Source organism: Stylophora pistillata, chromosome 1 (assembly GCF_964205215.1).
Source record: "Stylophora pistillata chromosome 1, jaStyPist1.2, whole genome shotgun sequence".
Lineage (NCBI taxonomy): Eukaryota > Metazoa > Cnidaria > Anthozoa > Scleractinia > Pocilloporidae > Stylophora > Stylophora pistillata.
The window spans coordinates 52,293,691-52,315,167 of NC_142519.1; the positions used below are offsets into that span (position 1 = coordinate 52,293,691).

Sequence of the window (21,477 nt, forward strand, 5' to 3'; positions counted from 1 at the left end):
ATGTTTAAGCTGGACATCGTCGTCTTCTCAAGCCGGGTTCTAAAATCTTAGGTAAGACTTAGTTTTGAAGAAAACAAGTTGTAATTTGTTTGATATGGTTGAACACATACAGAAACGTAATTTTGTAATCAGTGCATCCTCTTAGATGTTTCGAGCGGGAATTTACAAACTGTAATTAGTCTTCTAGTTTAGTTTGCGAATGTTATTAGGTGTTTTTCTGGCAATTGATGCACCGAGTCCTTGTTAAATTTTACAGAAGGCATTGTTGTCAAAAGAGCAAAGAATGTTCTCATTCTCTCAAATCGCCGGCTGTAATGGAAGATACGAGAGAACCGGTCGGTTGAGAAATCCTCCGGCTTGAAATGTACCATATATATTTGCGAGGCTGAGCCATTTTTGCAGGAAAATACACTGAGAACTAATCAAACATCAACAAGACTAGGGGGTCCACTTACGGTGGAGTATTTCTTTAAAAAACAAGATTCTTACGAGAAAATACCGTAAATGTAATGTATATTGGGCTAAGAGCCGTGCGATCATCAACTTACACAAATTACTGGTCTTACGCAAAGTTGTAGTTACCCAATCACTTTTATTTGAATGGAGCCGTTTTGTTATGTGATAACTTCAAGAATGAGTGTTAATTCGTCATCTTCTTTGCTTTCGACCTCAAGGCCATCCTGTCGTCCGGTAGTTCGGGAAATTTCGAGCGTGTGGATGTTATCATCTTTTGTCGCGTTGAGCGCGTTCAAAATCCCGCGTGTTAAAGACGAATTCTCCATCATCTCATCTGGAATTTCTGCTCAAGCCCGTTTCACTTTGAATCGCTGCGCAATTCCTTCACCTTTATCCGCAGAATTTATCCGTAAAGAATGAATAAAAGTAACACGATCTGACAGAAATCAGCTGAGGCTTTGCTTCCTAACATTGCATTTTATCCTTACTACTATGCCCGAATAGGCGAAAACCACTTCAGAAGTGTTTGAACTAATACAGGATACTTTGAATACAGCTCGCTTTGCTGAAATTTTATGTATATTATTCGTCTCAGTTGACAACTCGCGTGGACCTTTTTAAAATATTTCAGCAAAACTTTTGGTCTCGGCTTATAGACGGGATCGGCTTAAAGGCAAATGATTGCAGTATTGAACATACGCGTGAGTTTGAAGTCGGTGTCTACTTGTGGCTTATTTTCAATAAAATTCCAACAGCTTCTGAAAGCTAAAAGTTTAGGGTCTCGGCTTATAGCCAGGATCGGCTTATAAATAAACAATTACGGTATTGAACATATGCGTGAATTCACAGTCGGTGTCCAGTTAGCGCACTTCGCTCACAAACTGAATCCACCTCTTCCTCCTTTTCATAGCCTCTGGCCTTTGATCGCCCTAAAAAGGAATGTCGTGGAGCGAAATATTCTTTTTCAAGTCAGGGGTATTCGAACAAACCCAAACTACACACCAAAAGGGCATTTTTTTGCTTAAAGATCGTAAACAATAGATTTCACAGTCACTTTGATTCTCTGATTTAATAAACTTGATCTTACTACCTTGACGTCACGAATATTTGGGTACCAGTACTCTTTCACGCGTGCAAAGAGATACGGGGAGCCTAGTTCGCTACAATTTCGGACTTTTATCGCCTCGGAAAATATTAAAGACGCATCAGAACCACTCCCAAATCTTACCAGACACCCTCTACATGCTTCTATTTTATAATTTGATGCAAAAAAATAGGTGTTATAGGCACTTTAAAGGACACCACCCTCAGTATGGACCATCTCACCGGAATGGAATAAGATAGGTGAGATTAGTAAAATAATGTTATGAGCCGGAACAAATGGCAACACTTCGCCAAATAAAATAAAAGGTGCAAAAAAGAAACAAACGGATTTTTCTATCTCTGGACTAGAACTTTGGACTAAACGGTCGAGTGCAGAACTAGTTATTCACGTTTGTTATATTCATATTACAAATAAAGTGACCTTCATTAGATCTAGAGGAAAATGAACACAAATCAAAAGAACAATGTGTCATAAAATTTACCATGTTTACTGGAAAAGGTCATTTTATCCGAAAAAGTCTACTCCATAGTGGCGAGTAAAAAGTAAACACGTAATTGTAGCTGGATGGTACAATATTTAATTCATGGAGAGTTTTTAGAAGCAAAGAAACCGGTATTTAGTAAAGCAGTCGACGAAGAAATTCAATATAACTTGTTGGTCTTTTCAACCTTTGCAAAAAAGAGCAACCACGAGGCAAAAACAAGATTAACAATCGAATATGATTTATGCAAATGTTTTTCGCAATTTTTATCTGGGTCAGCAAAAATTGCCTCCCAAAACTTTGCGTGCGTTGTAATTGACGGGCCGGTTCACAAAACAGGTTTGAACTTGAAAATGGTAGAAACATTTCGGCCTGATGACCTTTCTAATCCCAACCGATCATAGCGAAAACTTCCTCACGAAGGACATGAACCATTACACTGAGTAGATGAGCTCACGAGTCTTGTTAATGTCATGCATTCTTGATGTGTGTTAAACTTGGGTTGATTCCTTCGCAACGTATCATGGTACCCTAATTTCCTGACATGATTGGCATGAGGGACGGCATTCTGATTTGCGCAGCAACATCCCAATGCTCTGATCTGGTTGGAACGTGATTCGTACTCTAATGCGGCAATCTAACTGGTTTGTAATACACCAAATTTTAAAAATGCGGCAATCTGATTAGAAAGTGATATATATTCTTATGAGGCAATCTGATTGGTTTGTGACACACCAAGATGCGGCAATCTGATTGGTGCGAGTGACGTACCACTCTTTACGCTGACATAAAGTATTTGTTTTTGTTTCTTTTTTTGTTTTTTTTTTTTTAATAAATCTCAAAAGTTATGAAACTGTCTATATAATACTCTTATCAAAGAGTTTTATGTTGGCTAGTTGTATGGAGAGTCCTTCTTCATATTTATCGAAAAACCTTCCTTCAAAGCTAATCGAGCAATGTTATTTGTCTCAGATGAGAGATGAAGTAATAGTTAACTACGTACTTGAAGGCAAGAGAAATCGGTTAAAAAAAATCGAACAAACCGCCGCAACTTCATTGTCGGTATGTTTTTTTTAATTGTGGCTGATTGACGCGAGGCCTTTATAGATTATGCTAGCATAATTTTTGGCATAATTTAAGCAAACTGGCATAGTTTTTGCCAAGCAGTAATGCTAGCATAATTGACATATTTTGATAATTTTCGGATCATTTTTGATGCTACAATTTGATCATTGTTCATCTCTTCTCCCAAGCACTTGGTGACCTTATTCGATGTTTCAATTTTTTAGTTCAAGTAGTAGCATTTGTAGTTCACTGTGAATCACTGAGCGGCGTCTGAAACGGTCTGAGCCCGGGTCTAGGGTGCACCGGAACCGGAAGTCATATTGTACGTCATGTGGGTCCCAGTACCTCTCATCAGGCAACTCGCAGATAAGCTACATGAGAGTATGGTCCAGTACTAGTCTGCATGTTAACATAAACCACATGTTTATTTGAATTTCATTGTGGATTTCTTGTGTTTCTTTCTTGTATACCAATGGTTTGTAACTAAAGGTGTATTTTTTAGACTTATTTGCATTTTTTTCAAAGAGCATAAATTAAAAAAAGGGGCATAATTTGGAAAAAAGAGCATAATTTTAGCATAATTTAGCCAAAAAAAAAGCAGCGCTACTAGCATAATATGCTACTTTTACTACTATAATCTATAAAGACCTAATTAACAGCCGTCCTTACCGAAGCATCAGTTGGAGTCTCTTATTGCTCAAATCAGCAATTCCATGAAAAAAAGACTCGTTGATTCTAGGACTTTGTCCGTCTTGACTGCTTCACTTTTGAAGACTGGCAAAGGCCGACAAAATCTAAAAGGTCAGAGAGCATTGGGTTTCTTTAATTTTGACCGCTGAGGTAAACCCCATTGCGACTTCTTACGCACCGCGTAGGTTATTACGCCAATAAACTGTTAGAAAATGTGGTCGTTTTGCTTTAACAATTAACTCGTTTGGACCATTCAGAATCGGTTGTTCTCGTTGGGTATATTCATGTTATATGAATAAATAAAATGACCTTCACAAGAGAAAATGGACACAAATCGATAGAACAATGTGTGAAAAGCTTCAGTTTACCGAAAGATTCGTTATTAAGTCTTTGGTAAGCCTTAGATACTGTTGCTTTATTTTCATTGTCAGGGACATAAATTTTATCGATGGGACTGTAACCATTCTAGCGAAAGTAGCGGCAATAAAATATTTCACGGATGCTTAGTGGGAGTGGCTTTTGAAGTGAAGTACAATGTCGACTTAATTATTTATGTAGCTATTTAAAAAAATTGTCGATTATATTATGAGTGAGGGGGGAGGGAAAGAGGGCAATCGAGAGCCGGTTAAGCTATTACCTTTTGTTGTTCCAATCCAGAAAAATCCTGAATTATCTGTCTATATAATACTTCTACCAAAGAGTTTTATCTTAGTTAGTTGTGTGGAGAGTCCCACTTCTTATTTATCAAAGAAGCCTTGCTTCAGACCTCATCGACCGATGTTATTTGTCTCAGATGAGATAGGAGATCATAGTTAACTTATATTTGGTAACGTTAAGGCCCATCATTACTTATGTATTTCAAGGTGAAAATTAAATCAGCAACTTTTTGAGCCCTCTCCACCCGGTGAGAGTCGTGTAAAGTTCTAGGCATTATCTAACAGTGCAAATCTAACCACCTGATGCAATGATTTCTTGTTGAAAGGGACTTGTCCAATAATCAGTTTAAGAACTTACCCCTGGCAGTTTTGAAAAGGACTACATGGCTCAGAGAACTGTAAGTACCCACAACCAACATAAAATCTTTATATACTGCTCTAACATCCATGCGAGTAATGGGACGGACTGAGGCAGTTTCGGGCAGAGTTCCACTACTTGCAAATGAAAAATATAAAGTCGGTGGCGAAAAAAAGTCAACGCCTGGCGAGCAAAAAGACACCGCCGGTCTAATTCTACATCCCCGCCCCCATGCTCCCCCCCGTCCCTTTTCACAAACTCCATCTCCCCACCAAACGAGGACGAGAAGCTGACCTTTGCCGAAAAAGTCTGCACCATAAACGTTCCCAATACGAATTGTATGCAACAGGATAGAGCGTGTTTTTCTTTTTCTGGATTATTGAATCCCAATAATTAAATTTAGCTGAAAACAATCCACTTCATGTCAAGAAAGCTGGCACTTATATCAGAATTCATCCAGGCGAGAGAAATCGATAAAAAGTATCGTATTTCTCGGTTGATTTGTATAATGTATATCAAAAAGGTGATTTTGACCGATTTTTGTAGTTTCTAGAGCCGTGCCTTATTGAACGTAGACCTGCCAGAAGCGATCACTGATTGTAACCATACGCTGGATATGACTATCACTAGAAGTGATAACCAGACCTTCTGTTCGGTATATGTCGGCCGCGAGTTAGGGATCTCAGACAATGTGCGACAAAGAGCGCACAGCACTTACGGCGATTTATATATGGCGAAACATCACTTGAACTCGATAAAGAACTTGTTGGAAACACTTGCACCGCTTTACGGAGCTTCGACGGCTTTCTTGATTTTATTGACAATATTTAGACTGGAACGAGACCCAAATAATTGCTTTTTAGGTAAACGGAACCTCAAATAGACGACCCTACAGATTTCATAAGTTACTTTAAGAAAAAAATTAAAATCACCTGACTAAGGTATTTAACACCCTCAGGAGACAGCTGTGGCGAGTCTCGACTTAAACCTATGGTTAGGGTTGGGGTTGCAGAAATCGCTTCAGTTCCATTGACCTTTTTCCAGTATTTTGACGTTAGGTTTACAGTTGGGTTAGGGTTACATTTTGGTTAAGGTTAGGGTTAGCACAAGTCAAGTGACCAGCATTTTCATTGCCCTTCAGCACCCTAGGGCAAGTAGCCAGATGGCGCTGGTCTTGCTGAGCCCAAAACATTTTGCACTAACCCGATAATTTAAAAACGGACCACCCCCCTTACCTGCACTTTGTGTTCTAATCCCAAATTGAGCCCTGCAAGGCTTTTGACAACTACCCTCCCCCTTTAAACTTTTATTCTTTAGTAAGATTCACACGTAGTTAAAGACATGAAAATAGCAATTTAGTGACAAAAGGAATATTTTATTAATTAATTCATTAATACACGATAACAGTCCGAGTTATTTCAGTCTGGTGAATTCCTTTCCCATCTTGATGGCAATCTCAGAAATAATTAACTCGGGTGCCGCACGAATATAACTTGACAGTTACGTTCATTGACATTTTGGACCGGGCTTCCAAGACCAGTGTTCTTCATTTAATTTGAATGGTGTGGGTGTTTCTCGCAATTTTAGAGATCGCCATTTATCCATTAACATACTCGTGTGGAAGCAGTTTGAGGTTATAGAATAGAGAATCCAAACCGCCGGCAACTCCACTGTCTTTCATAATACTCTGACGCCTGGTTTTTAAACTGTGGCTGATTGACACCTGTCCTTACCGAAATTTTAGTTGGAGCCTCTCGTTTGCTCAAATCAGCAATCCTATCAAAACAATATTGCTGATTCTTGGAATTTGTCCGTCGTGACTGTTCGCTTTTTGAGACTAGCAAAGAGCTGATTCAATTTAAAAATTAGATAGCAAGACGTTTCTTTTAATATCCCAGAGACAGGTGCCACTTTATTCGCCGAGGGGGTGATAGACGCCCAGTCTGAGCGATTCTCTCGTATGCTAGGCAGAGAACATCCTAATTGTAAGGAGCGAAGAGACGGTGTGTTACTCATGCAATAAAAGAAGTATGTGTTTCGGCGAAAATTGTAATACGGAGAATGATTTTAAAGTTAATATATTTAGAAACAATTGGACACTGGCCAAGGTGGTAGGAGTGTGGGAGGGGAGGGTGGGGCAAGTTGAAAGCTTTATCTAACAACAAATTTCAAACTTTCTTACTTGATGATTCGTTTTTAACGGGGTAAGTAAAAGTGAACGAGACTTAATGGCATGTGATCATAAGATCCCAGATGTCATTTATCCCCCAGGAGTAGTTAGCCTTTATCAGGGCTCAGTCACGACATGAAAACCTCGTCAAAATTGCTCACCTAAGATTACGCTTAAAAGAAAGTTAACAGTGTGGTTATCAAGAGAGCTGTGGTTTGGTTAGTTCAGCCTTTCTCGATTAAATTTTTGTACTAGTTGCCTTCTACGGGAGAATTAATTAGGTTTCGGGCGCATTCATTATTGCGTGAGTGAATCGGTTTAATTCGTCTAGTTCCGTGGAGAGGTATTAGACAGATCGCCTCTCGTAAAGGGTCAAAATTTTTTCCTTTAACTTTTCAAATCGTGTCTATGATCTCAACAACAATCTTTTTAAGCTGTTAACTAATTCCACGTACATCACCCGGAAAAGATTGCGGAAGCTGTTGGGAGCTACACTGCAGAGTCGAGAAAACATCTCTAGACACGGTAGATACATCTGCATTTTGAATGGAATAGCACCAACACGCACCTTCATAGCAAACGATTGTGATGTGGTACCTTCTTTCGATGTCTAATCACAACTGAACCCACACAGCTAGTTTACCCATTTTAATCTTTCGTAATCTCTTTACTCGTGAGCTTTTGTGAACGGTTTGAAATTATACGGAGAGGTCAGATGTCAAATATTTGGAGAGTAAATGAGTTAACACTGCACTGGCTTATCAACGATTTTTGTTACTTTGCACTCGGTTAAAATCGTAATCTTTGAACACACTATCCAGCTCTAGTAAAAAGGCATTTTTTTGTCCCGTGCAGCTTTCCAATTTCGAAAACATGAACAGCCCACTTATCTTTATACTATGTACCTTTAGGCTTCCAGGTTCAAGCACCGAAACTTTCTTTTGGTAACTTTTAGAGCTCAAAATCGGGAAGACTTCCCCATTGCTGCTTCTTCCGCTTATGAAAATTGCAATTAAGGAGGTCAATATATAGTGCAACCGCCTCTGATTAAAAAGCTGACGTACAAAAATACAGAAAACGCCTTTCATCACATTTGCTAGAAAATATGTACATGTGTTAATGAAATAGAACTTTAACTCCAGTTCCCGAGCTCTTTCTAAAAGAACGCAATAACATAGACTCACTCTAGGAATCATGACCACCCATTAAGGTTACTTGTACATCGCAAGCAGCGCCCGTCGGCAAGATGAAGCGAATCTGGTGTTCTGATTGGCTGCCGGAGCGGGCAAGATCGGCCCTTCTTGCCCACTCGGGATTACCCACCTTGATCCCGCGCATGAAAGAAATAGAATAAGAACTACTTTAGTAACTCTTGGACAATTTCGGCACAGAAACGCAAAAAGCGTTACAAGATAGTCGAAACAAATAAAACAGAAACGACTCTCGTAAGTTTGTTGTACTACAAACACAGCTGGCTTTCTTTCCCTGCACTCGAAGCAAACAGGTTATTATTAATTCTAAATAAAGCGAAATCTTTTTGCAATATGATAAACCCTTCATTAACCAAGCTTGTTCGGTCAAGATGGCTGGATATCCAGCCTTCTTGACCTGACGCTTGGTTAATAACGCATATATCTTAAACTTAGTTATTTCCATTTCTTAGGTACTTTAATGGAAATAAAATCAAGGAGCTACCACTTGGAGCCTTCAATAACAACTCCGATTTGACTCACCTGTAAGTAATACATTCATAAGCTAATATTTGACAGATTGTTTAGAAAACGACCTCTAAATCTCTTTATTAACAGTGCAATCTCATTAACATAAGTGTTAAGCTCCTTCTTTGATTTCTTGCCTCAAAAAGAGTTTGTAAAGCTCCAATTTTTGTTACAACATAGCTAGCAGAGCCGCGCAATCAAATTCAGTATACGTAAGCGTGCTCAAAATCCCGATAGTGCACGCTGATAGCGTGAGCAAATCGCTTCGCAAGAAACTTTTTTTTTCGCGCGAGCGGCCATTCTTAGCGCGGGGAAAAATAATATACATCGCGACAATAATGGATACAAACAGAGACTCGGCCTACTAGTCCCAAAACGAAGACAATTTGTCGACCTGTTCCCTTGGGCCAGAGTTCTTAAATGAGGCAGAAAAAGAGAAAAAGAACGGAAAAGGAGACTCGGTATCGGCGCCGTCACGATTCGCTTCAATTGATATTGTTGTCCGTTTTTCGCGTCGGATTTGATGCACAATTCAATCGGCTATGTTCTAAAACAATTGGTTCATGCTTTGAGCTGTGCACTATTGAGTTATGGAGCACGTGGGAGGTTTGGAGAGCTCTCAAGAAGCTAGAGTTGCCCTCAGGTATTGCCTCCGGCAACTATTACGCTTCTTTCGTGCTCTCCAAACTTCCCGCGTGCTCCATAACTCGATAGCGCACGCTAAAGCATAAACCAATTGTTAATTAAAAGCTGAGTATTAGGGTGTTTAAGTTCAAGGGTCTCCGACAGCCATAATATGAGATTAAAAGAGAGTGGCATTGTTAGAGCGTGTGAGTTAAACGGAGGTAAGCATCTTTTTTCATCAGTTACTGGATACTTGAATAAGATTTGTAACTATGGTAGGTGACCAATTCCGCTCTCTGAGGACATCTATTTCGTTTTCATAAGCGAACACATCTTAATGACCATTAATAACGAACTATTCTAGAAAAAAAAAAAGGAAAAACCATTTCAAAACCCCAATGAACGTTTACACTTAAACAACATCAAAACAACTGCGTAATGATTTATTCATTCGATTTGTCGAGCTGTGCGAGTTGTGTGAAAAAAAACATCTATTGCGTGCTACACGAAATAAAATTTTAAGAGACTAATACTGACCCCGTGACAGGCTGAAAACATTAACATCTAAATTTACCCAAATCATTCACCAAAAACCCGGTTCCACATTGTCATAGAAATACCATTCTCATTGTCATCAGTACCACAGGTTTCAAAAAGGTTGTTGAAGGGACGCTGTTTACTTTTTATTAATCTAATTTATTCAACCCATATCAGCCACCCAGTCAAATTTAGTTTCCAAACAAGTAATAGGAACAGTTTCCAAGGGTTTTTTCCCTTAACGCAAGCAATCATGATAAAAATAATTGATCTTGACTTTTTGCATGCAACGAATCCATATGCTGGACTGAAGACAGTTGGCTATTTGAAAAAAATGATCCGAGTATCGTATTGTTTTTCCAAACTTCAGCTCCATGCAGCTTCAGTTGCATTAAGGGACTTCAACTTTTTAAATTATGTTACTTCAGTACCATTTTCTCAGTCCCGTAGCGGGTGGTAACTGGAGTTAGTGGTTTCTCTTTCTTCCCGTGCGAAAATAGATAAATCTCAGCCCCCTTGCCCCAGTTCCTATTTACTCTTTCAGGACAATCACTAGCCCTTTATTAACTCGTGAATTGCGCTTGCGCAAGAGCGAGTTGTAGGTATGATGTGATGAATGGCGCTCGCTCGATTGGTCGATTCCTGTAAACTTTTTTCTATTTTAGACTTTTGAACACATTTAATAGTAACTATTTTTGGCGAGTGATAAACAAACGAAATGGTGACCTTTGTTGCTAAGAATAGTGTTGGGGTGAAAAAGGAGCCAATGATAATCTTGAAAAAGTACAAAAGTATGCGTTTTTCATTTGTGAATTAATTAAAGTTTGCCAAAACTCCGAATACACTTTTATCTCTTGCAGCGTATATTTCATCTATGGCGTCAATACTTCTATTTTTAATGTATAAATCCAGGAAACTGATTATTGTGTCCAAAAAGAAAACAAAGAAAAGAAGTTAAGCAAAACGCAAAATGTAATATGGACGGCGCTTTTGAACCACCTACGTCGCTAGCCTGAGATCGACATTTACCGCCCCGCTATTTACCGTAAAGCCACCGCAACATTTTGTTAAAGACTTCTGAAACTTTATCAACCTATATATTTTACATTTAAAACGCTGATGTTTTGTTAATTTCAACCGCGGGCTCAAACGACTCGAGTCGCTGCTCGCCGATAGTCCGATATTTAAGTGTCGCTCACGGTCAACTGCTCGTAAAGTAGCTTTTTTTAGGCTTGTTAGGTATTCCTGGAGCTGTATCGACGTTGGAAAGTGGTTCATAAGTGGGAACTTCAGTGAAAGAAGCTCAAGCATAAGTTCAATCAATCGAGATGCTCTTTCTTCAATGGTGTAACTCGCATTGTGTATACGTATGTTATTAGTGCACTGTTCAGTTTATATGTTTCCAGATACCTTGAATTAAGGATTTTTTTTCTTAACAATGCGTCCTGGAGTGAGGAACAGGAAGTTCTAAAGATGAGGATTGATATCACTCAAAATGAGAGTAACTATCAGTTCTCAAAACAAGGAATATGCACTGACAGTGAGTGACAAATACTGCCTAAAACTGATAACAGTCCTTACTTTAAGGTGACTGAAGTTTCTCGTAGTAAGACCTATTTTTTTCAAAATGAGTAAGTAAAGATCTCAAAAGAGAGCACTTACTCCTCGAAGATTGTTAAAAATACATCATCCCTATGTCCTTGAGACAAGGATCTTAACTCCAGGAAGTGGTTCTTTCTATCAATATTTGTGCATGTAACACAGGTTTGCCAGGCCATACTACAAACTCAATATCAACTTTTAATCTGACATAATAAACCCAAATTGTGCTTTCTGTTAAATTTTATCACAAGTTGTCTTTGATTGGTTTCAAAAGTTAAGTCAAACCTTAAATTCTTGGAACTCTCTCAACTTTACTATTTAAGCAGAAATCTCCACAACAATAATCAGGCTCGATAGGCTGGGAAACTTATCATTCTCGAGGGAAGGAAATAAAAATTTTGGATCCACCGAATTAAAATGCATGAAAAGACCACATATCTCCATGTGTTTTGCTGTAAGAAAAGATTCGTTCCGATTTTCAATTGCCATGGCGAAACGTACTCCTTATGTCTGTTGTGTTTAGTTGGGCTTCTCGTTTTATTGGTAAAGATCACTTGCAGTTAGTTGGCATTTTCTCAATGTCAGATACTCTAGAATAAGTGCATCAGACCAAAATGTATCAAGGGTGCAGATATTTTGCAAGGTTCAAGGAATGTTCAGTCAGACATCTTTAACACAGAGAAAAGGATGAAAAACACAACTTCATTTTTTTTCCAGATGGACCAACAAACATAACGAAAGCGAAACAAAAACGAAACAAAAAAAACAAAAAACAAAAACAAAAACAAAAAACAAAAACAAAAACAGAAAATAAAACGCAAAGAGGAAACAAAATGTTGAATGCACACCTAAATTACTATTCTTGCTATTGGGATTTGGCTTCCAACTGGTACCTCAACCTACTGAAGCTATTTAACGACGTATGTTATCCCCTAAGATCTTTCACCCCCACACTCTTGTAATATTTAGTCAATGAAACTTGAGATGCAAAATTTCCACCTTGCGTATTGGCTGACAACGCGTCAGTTAATCATTCATCCGCAACAGCCTCTAAACTTTGCCTCGCTCCCAACGTGCCATATGATGAAGAATCAGGAAACAAATTTGGGGTTATTTGCTATTTTGAAAGAAGTTTTATTCGAAACACTTTAAATGTGTTTAAAATGTTAGGAGTTCACTAATTTGCTACATTTTTGTTCATTAAGAGAATTCGCAACACTCTTAAAATCCTACTTTGACACATACCCAGTTTAAGTTATCTAGCTCAATTTTTACAAAAAATGGTGACAAGGACTCAATGACATCGACTTACTCTTGGAATCAAAGAGAGATCTTTAATTAAGCTATCTCCATTTCTTAGGTCCTTGAATAATATCCAAATTAAGGAGCTACCGTTTGGAGTCTTCACTTACAACTCCAAGTTGTATCACCTGTAAGTAACACATTCATAAGTTAATATTTAATGGATTGTCCGAGCTCCAACTCTTTGCAGCTCTAGCTGCATTAAGGGACTTCATAAAAGTTTTAAATGATGTTTAGATGTAGTACAGAACTCAGTTCCGCGCCAGGAGATATCTGATTTATTAGATTTGCCGACAGGCAGGGACACCACAACAACTTCAAATCAATTACTGCGGGCCCAGTAACCCACCCATCCCACCCCAGGGGAGGACATCCATCACACAGTTATCTCGTGCGTGGGAAATTAACGTCTCCTACCCCTAACCTTGAAGCAGACGGGACCTCCATTTATTCGTCCCTATCCGAGAAGACTAGAATATCTAACCATTTCCTGATCTTATAAAAAGGTGGCATATTCTTCTCAATTATTTTAAGACCTTGAGTGTTGGTCAGGCCGGGGCCCGGACCCTCGACCTCCCGCACAACAGTTCAGCGCTCTATCCATTGAGCTAGTTCCTCGTTTCGCTCTTTCCTGTGCAGAATTAGACATATCTACCCTCTCGCACCAGTGCCCGTTTACTCTCCTAGGACACCCCATAGCCCTTAAGTAATATCAACGTGGCACAGAAACCGATTACAATACAAAAAGGATTCGTGATTCGAACCATTAGAGCTACTAAAAATCAAGCCCTATAGATAACTTGTTCACAACATCCCAACTTCAATCGTCTTACTTCATTATCAGCCAGACTGGTAAAACTTTTCACAAACGAACGACAACACAAGCAAGCTGCAAAAAGTCAAAACATTTATGCTGAGGTGAATATTCACATAACTTATGTGAATATTCATAAAACTTATGCCTTGACTGCCTCCTTAACTAAGGTATATATGTGGCAAAACTGAACGGGTGAGCAGTTACAATAACTAATTAGCCCGGTTAAAATTAACTGAACGACTGAAAAACTAAATTACGCGTCAAGTTAACTGAACGTTTAACATGACAATCACTGCGATAAATGCGATGAGGAAACTTAAAAAGAGTGCGCACGCAACATTAGACATGATGTTATACACAATTAAGATTAAAAATTAATTTACGGGGAGAAAAATTCAACGATTATTTGGCGTCAAGTCCTAAAATTAAGATTGTTAATGGCAAAGGGCTTTTCTTGCCATTATTAGTCGCAAAGAGTGTTCCACTACAATTAATAATCGTGGAAAGTACGGCTGTTAATCGTGACTGAATCACTAATAGTCATGTTCGACGAGCCCTAGACTTTTTAATCGTGCATTGTATGGTCAATAACCGCATCTGACAGCGATTGTTTTTCTTAATCATACTCCTCTCCAAAGAAATTTTAAGCAGGAATTTTACTGGACGGCCGCCATTACGATCAAGAATTCAGAATTTAGTATTTCTTCGCAACTGGCTTTTTAGGTAAATGTCACATATTTAAAGTCTTCTCGGGTTTAGTTCTCATTGAATTTTATTTCTATTTAAAAATTGTGTTTACCAACGACGTTTTTCTTTTCTTTCGCTTTTCGAACAGGTTATGCGCGGGCTTTCGGTGTCGTGAGAGAGTTAACTAAAGTTGCTTCTCTATGAGAATGCAAGTAAATACGTTAAATTCGGATAGGGTTTAAACAGAATGAAGTTTAACCGAATATAATTGCAAACAAACCGCTAAATAGGTCAAATTACGACAAATGCTTATTATGAGCCACCGACAGATGAGACGGGCGGCGGTGATGGATGTAATAAGATTATTTCAGGCGTGGACAACTCACATCGCACTCCTCTAGTCCCGGCTTTACTCAATTGAAAATTTCCGTCTTCATTCCTAAAAAAAGAAGAATGTTTCACTGATTTCTTTTTCCCGTTTCTTTCTTTGCTTTTTTTTTTTTTTTTTTTAAACAAACGTAATTCCAAAAGAGATGAGTTTGCAGTGAAACAATGCTTTCTCTTTAGGGTTCAGTGTAGTAATTTCCAATTGAGAAAAGCAGGGTTTGTCTGGAAAGTCGCTCAGAAGTTTAAATAACCTACGCTTGGTGGTGGAAAATGCTAAGAAAAAAATCTTAAACAGATGCGTAAGGTGACAACATGGTGCACAAATCATCCTAAATACTGAAAAAATAACTTAAAGGACACCAGCCTCACTATGGACCACCTCCCTGTGTGAATTCCAGAGAATCACAGGGTAGCGTCGCTTAGCAGTGGAAGGATAGCCAGAACATAGAGCCCCAAAACGAACGCACAAGCACCACGTGTAACAATCCCAAATGTTTTAATTTTATGTGATACAAAATGGAACGTAGCCAGGTAGCGATAAATAAGGTAGTTGCTGAATACTTGGTGTGATTGCGATAGCAAATGTGGTAGAATTATGTGTGTGTGGTTCGAACTAGAAGGTAACAGAAAATGAAACGAAGCTAATTAATTGACTTACAAACGATGACACAGCACAATGACCTATTCTTGAAATCAACTGAACTAATAATGAAGGAAACGATAAACTAAATCGAGCATAAACAATATAGGTAACTTACTTTGGTAGAGCTCCTAGCGTATTTGAAAAGCGCGGGTAGCGGAGTAGACAAAACAATTTTACATTGAGTAGCGGAGCGCACAACCTCTTGACAGCGATCAAAACATGGTTTTCTCTTTGTCGCAAGGCCGTAATATGAGCGAATGACTGACATAAATTGCGTAACATTGTCACACCAATTGGAGTAATCGAGAAAAATAAACCTTGACGTAGATAATCATTAACTAAGCATAGACAATAGGCGGTTAAGCAATAATCTAAAGTACAAATAAAATAAATAGCGTTTCAAAGCTAACACCCCGGAATAGGCCAAGATAAATGAAATGAGTAGAATAATGTTATGGGCTGGAAGAAAAGCTAACACTTTGCCAAATGAAATAAAAGGTGCAAAAAAGCAAACGCCGTCAGTTTTATCAGACTTGCACGTGCCGAACCAAAACAAAACCTATCAGAACTTTTGCTATTTTCAAAACTCTACACGCTATATGTGCTAGTTTTTAAAGCGCGTTCAGAATTTCCTCTTACGGTAATATGAGTTTGTTTTTCGCTCATTTTCCTGTTTATATGAAGAATATGTTTTCACTCCGGTCCTCTTCCTATGATCTTCGTGGTAACTAAATTCTTTCCCCCACTAAACCTAATAAAACTACCTTTGGTCTTAACTCCTTTTGTTACTTCTCAGCTAAGCAGTGGAATGCACAGCCGGACTTTTAATATTTCGTACTAGTTTCTCTGCAGACTTTAAAACAAAATACGGGATATTACCTTCATGGGGAATCCTTTTTTGCTTGACATACTTAATCTTAAGATTGAGAATTTGTAACTAATATTTTCTTTTCTCTACTTTGTGTGTTTAATATCCTTTTTATTTTTATCGCTGTACTGAACTTCTAGTGCTGAGCTTACTAAAAAGAAAAAAAAACATAGGGCGTAACAACGTAACCTATGTTCCCACCAGGATTAGAACTTTCTATAATATACAGCAAGCAAAAATGGTGGGAAAGTAATAACACTAATTAAGATAGCTCGTGCTCCTTTAAAAACCTAATTTAAAAACTACGTATTAACATTTGCTAGAAAGACTGACCACTGGTCACCATCAATTTCGCTAACTATTTACAATCTATCTTGAGGTCAGTTAGACAGCAGCCTTGAATATCCGGGCGATGTGGAGCGTACTTGAAATGACCGCTCCCTACATTAGCCTTAAGATTTCTCTGCATCTAGAACCTAGGAGCATCCTAAGGGATCTTTCCATGTCCACACTCCAGCCTCCCAACACATCTATGATCCCGTTGTATCGGTTGATCTTATAACCCCTGTACTGTGCTTTACACACCATTGCCGAGATGTCATAAGATATGACAACACCGGCAATGCAAGCTGGTTAGTGGCCATAACTCTGTTCTTACAATACAATAGCCCTTCGTTAGCCCTTCGTCGGAGCGAAGGGCTAACGCTCGAAACGTCAGCTTTTATAATCGTAACGGTGGCCAATTTACCATTTCAACTTTGCTGATATGTTCAAATTATTAGGCTCGGACATAGCCCATCCCCCTGTGGAAGGCCTCTGTTGAACCGTATGGGTGGTGACAGCTCCTTTCCCTTCACGGTGTGTGCCGCAATCTTTGTGTTCCAGCTATCGCACAGCTTACTGACAACCTCAAAAATCCATTTCGGAAACTTGTGGAGCCACATGATCTTCCTCAACCAATCATGGTCAACACAGTCATATGCCTTGCGCACATCTATCCATGCGACACTGAGGTTACGCTTGTTTTCATGACAGTCCAACGTAACCATACGATCTATCATAAGATTATCAGTAGTTCCACTACATTCCGCTTTCGCTCCTCTCTGGCTCTTTTCCATTAGTTCATCCTTGTCCACGTGTTCATCCATAGGACCCAAGGCACATGAGGTGAACCACTTGTATAATGTACTGAGGCACGTGATAGAGAGCTGATTTTCACTTGTGAACTCGGCTAGCTTCGATAACTGACTGGTCTTTCTCTCTGTAAACCATTCAGGGTATGTTGTTGAGGTATCTGCAGCTGCTTTAAATGCAGATACCATGCCTTCGTGTAGTGAGTATGTGCTTTTCCACCGGTAGTTTACTACCCTATCCGGGCCTGGTGCATTCCAATTCTTATTTTTCAATATGATCTTAAAAGATTCCATTTTCGTTAGGCCCCAAACCTCTTCTGATAGACGGGGCACGCGTTCACTAAATGCAATCTCCACTTCCTCAAGGTACTCAGCAATTTCATCTCCAGACCCATTCTCTTCCCAAAACGTTCTCCAAAACTCCTCGGCCTCAGTAATGTCACTAAACACGCCCTTATTTATTCTATCCTGGTCTTCACATTCCTTCTTGTATTTTGGTCGAGCATTGCCTGGATCTTCCGCTGCCATCTTCGTGATAGTCGTATGTACGCTGCCAGGGCACTCTTCTGTCAACTTGCGGTTTAGTTCTTTGGGTTTATCTTACCTTTACCTTCTACTAAAACTAGCCTTTAGTTTTCGAAGCACTGATTTCTGCCTAGCTATCGATATGGCTCACAAGGGTTGATGCTCTCAACAAACCACATTCTTTTTGCAAAAGAGCGCGGTTTTTCTTTTCCTTTTTGTTCAACTTCCAGTTTTTCTTTAGCCTCTCCAACTCAGCTGTTGCTTTAGAAGTACTTCTTCTCCCATCTCCAACACTCTCTATATAAGTTCTTTTCTAGTTCTCACTCGGCTACCCCGAATTTACTTTGTGGCTTTGTCCTTTGGGTTCTTTTCCCATCCTTTCAACACGAAAAATGCAGCTACCACAGAGTACAGAATACATTTAGCAAGCTATATGCACATGAATGGACTGTCCGTAGGTGTCGCTTTTTCCCTCTCCATTAGCACACTGATCACATTATTGATGGACTTTTAGCCGCTTTTAGTTGGCTTTTGTTTTATGCACGTATCTATGGTCCGGTTTGAATATTCACCCTCACGCGTGTTTACTAACGTGAGTAACAGTGACGATTGTTCCAACAGCTCCCATTGGAAATCATTCAAGGTGTTCATCATCTCTTCAGACTGATCTTGTGTATGCAAATAGTCCCTTTTACAGCTGTGTGCTTGGTTGCTAAGCCTTTGAACAGTAGTCAGGCTAGAGGTGACCTTGTTATGATACAAACCTTGCTGCTTTTCGAATGTAAATCAGTTTGTTATAATGCTAACTAGATACTGGTCTCTATCACAACAAGGTCACCTTTAGCCTCACTCTGAATCAAAGGCTTGGCAACTAAGTACACAACTGTAAAATGGCCTATTTGCAGGCTCTTCTCGTCACGGCTCGCTAACTTTAGTCCTGTTTTCTAGAAAATTAGCATTCCGTATCTCAGCAGTGATATCATCATGATTCAAATCTTCCAATAAACTCGGTTTACTTTGCGCTGGCTCGCCTCGTACGATCACTGCACGCACCGTATCTACAACACTACCGACAAACTTCTCGAGTCTGGCGGCCTGATCCCTTAAATTCTGTTTGGTCAAAGCCAAATTACCATATCCCTTCTCTATCGACTGAGCTCGCATCGCTTGCATATAACCCATGTTTCTCCCACTTTCCAACCGTGGTGGGTTGTCCGACTTCACCAATTCCAAGGCCATCTTTTAACACTCCAACAAATCTCTGTTCATCTGCTCACTTCACCCCAACCTTCCGTTTGCCTGGTGATGTAGTCGTCCTTCTACCATAATAAATTAACTCACAAATTCAAAAAAATTAAATGTAGCTGAAAATTCCAATTCAGAGACACTTCACAGTCTAGCAAAACTGCTCGACACACAGCAAAGTGTCCTAATCACTTCTCGCAATAAGCTTTGGCGCTCTGAACTTGGCTTACTTTCGATAGGCGCGGACTTTAATTTAACGGTTAAACTTAAACCACGTCTGCAATACTTGCCACCATTATTATTATTATTATTATTATTATTATTATTATTATTATTGTCATTATCATCATTATCTTTTAGCTCGCTAGCTACTCTAAGTTTATGTATACATGTATTAGGGTTTCTTCTATACAAGCGCAACATGGGACAATGTTTCTGTGCACTCTATCTTGTTGACAGTAGCCCTAAATCAGTATTCCGGCGAGAAAATCTACCTGATTCTCAGAATTAGTTCGTCTTGACCATTTCACTTTAATTCTGAAGACTAGCAAAGGCTGAGAAAGTTTTAAAAGCTAGAGGGCATAAATTTTCACCGCTGACGTAAACCCCATTACGACTTTTTTCTTTCCGTGTGGGTTTTTACGCCAGTGGACCGATCGATAGAAAGTGCGGTCTTTTGCTTTAATATTGAACTCGCTTGGACCACTCAGAAGTACAACGTTTAATTCATGGAGAACTTTCAGAAGCAAAGAAACGGATATTTACTAAGGCAGTCGACGCAGAAATTCGAAATAACTTACTGGTCTTTTCAACCTTTGCAAAAAGAGCAACAAGGAGGCAAAAACAAGATTAACAATCGAATATCATTGATGCAAAGGACCGGTTTACAAAACATGTTTTAACTTGCGAATGGTGGGAGAATTTCGGCCAGACGACCTTTCTAATCCCGACCAATCATAGCGAAAAAAAGTCCTCACGAAGGACATGAACTATTACACTAGCTAGATGAGCTCACGATTCTCTTTAATTTTAATCTTGACGTGTGTCAAAGTTGGGTTGATTCCTTCGCAACTTATTGTGGTACCCTAATTTCCTTACATGATTGGCATGAGTGACAGTATTCTAATTTGTACAAGCATACCCCAGTTCTCTGATCTGGTTGGTACTTGATTCATACTCTAATGCGACAATCTGACTGGTTTGTGATACACAAAAAATGCGGCAATCTGATTGGCACGTGATACATACCCTTATGAGACAATCTGATTGGTTTGTGATACACCAGTATGAGTGGCATACCATCCTTAACGCTGACATAGAATTTTTTTTTTTTTTTGATAACTGAAAAATCATAAAAGTCAAAATTTTCACCGATTTAGAGAAATCGTGAATTATCTTGCTATGTAATACTTTTACCTAAGAGTCTTATCATGGCTACTTGTTTGGAGAGTCCTTCATATTAATCGAAAACCCTTCCTTCAAAGCTAATCGAGCAATGTTATTTGTCTCAGATGAGATAGGAAATCATAGTTAACTGATATTTGGTAACGTTAAGGCCCATCCTTACCATTTATTTTGAAGTGAAAATTAAATCAGCAACTTTTTTTAGCCCTCTCCACCCGGTGAGGGTCATGTAAAGTTCTCAGCATTATTTAACAATGTAAATCTAACTACCTGATGGAATTATTTCTTGTTGATAGGGACTTGTCCTATAATCAGTTCACCTTACCCCTGTTAGTTTTGAAAAGGATTACATGGCTCAAAGAACTGTAAGTACCAACCAAGGTAAATATTTATTTACTGCTGTTACATCCAGGTGAGTAATGGGAGGAACTGAGGTGGTTTCGGGCAGAATTTCACTACTTGCAAATGAAAAATATAAAGTCGGGGGAGAAAAAAAGTCAACGCACGGCGAGCGATAAAACACCGTCGGTCTAGCTCTACATCCTCGCCCCAAAGCCCCCAGTCCCTTTTCACAAACCCTATCTCCCCACCAAACGAAGACGAGAAAGTCTGCACCATAAACGTTTGCAGTGCGAACTCTATGTAACAGTTTAGAGCCTGGTTGTTCTGGATTGTTGAATCCCAATGGTTAATTTTTCCGGAAAACAATCCACTTTTTGTCGAGAAAGTTGGCACTTATTTCAGCTTTCATCAAGGCGAGAGAAACCGATAAAAAAGTATTGTATTTCTCGTTTGGTATTTAAAAAGTACATCAAAAAGGTGATTTTCACCGAGCTTTGTAGTTTCTAGAGCTATGTCTTATTGAACGTAGACCTGCCAGAGGCGATCACTGATTGTAACCATACACTGGATATGACTATCACAAGAAATGATAACCACACCGTCTGTTCAGTATATGTCGACCGCGATATAGGAATCTCAGACAATATATGAAAAAGAGTGCA

General features: G+C 39.1%; 1 long non-coding RNA gene across 1 annotated transcript; it reads left to right on the forward strand.

Moving 5' to 3' along the window:
• Window positions 1-8,644: 8,644 nt before the first annotated feature.
• Window positions 8,645-20,841, forward strand: LOC148743031 (uncharacterized). Its single transcript, XR_015990246.1, has 3 exons — window positions 8,645-8,716; window positions 12,823-12,894; window positions 20,770-20,841. It is a non-coding gene; the product is annotated as an uncharacterized LOC148743031 (long non-coding RNA).
• The last annotated feature ends 636 nt before the right edge of the window (window positions 20,842-21,477 follow it).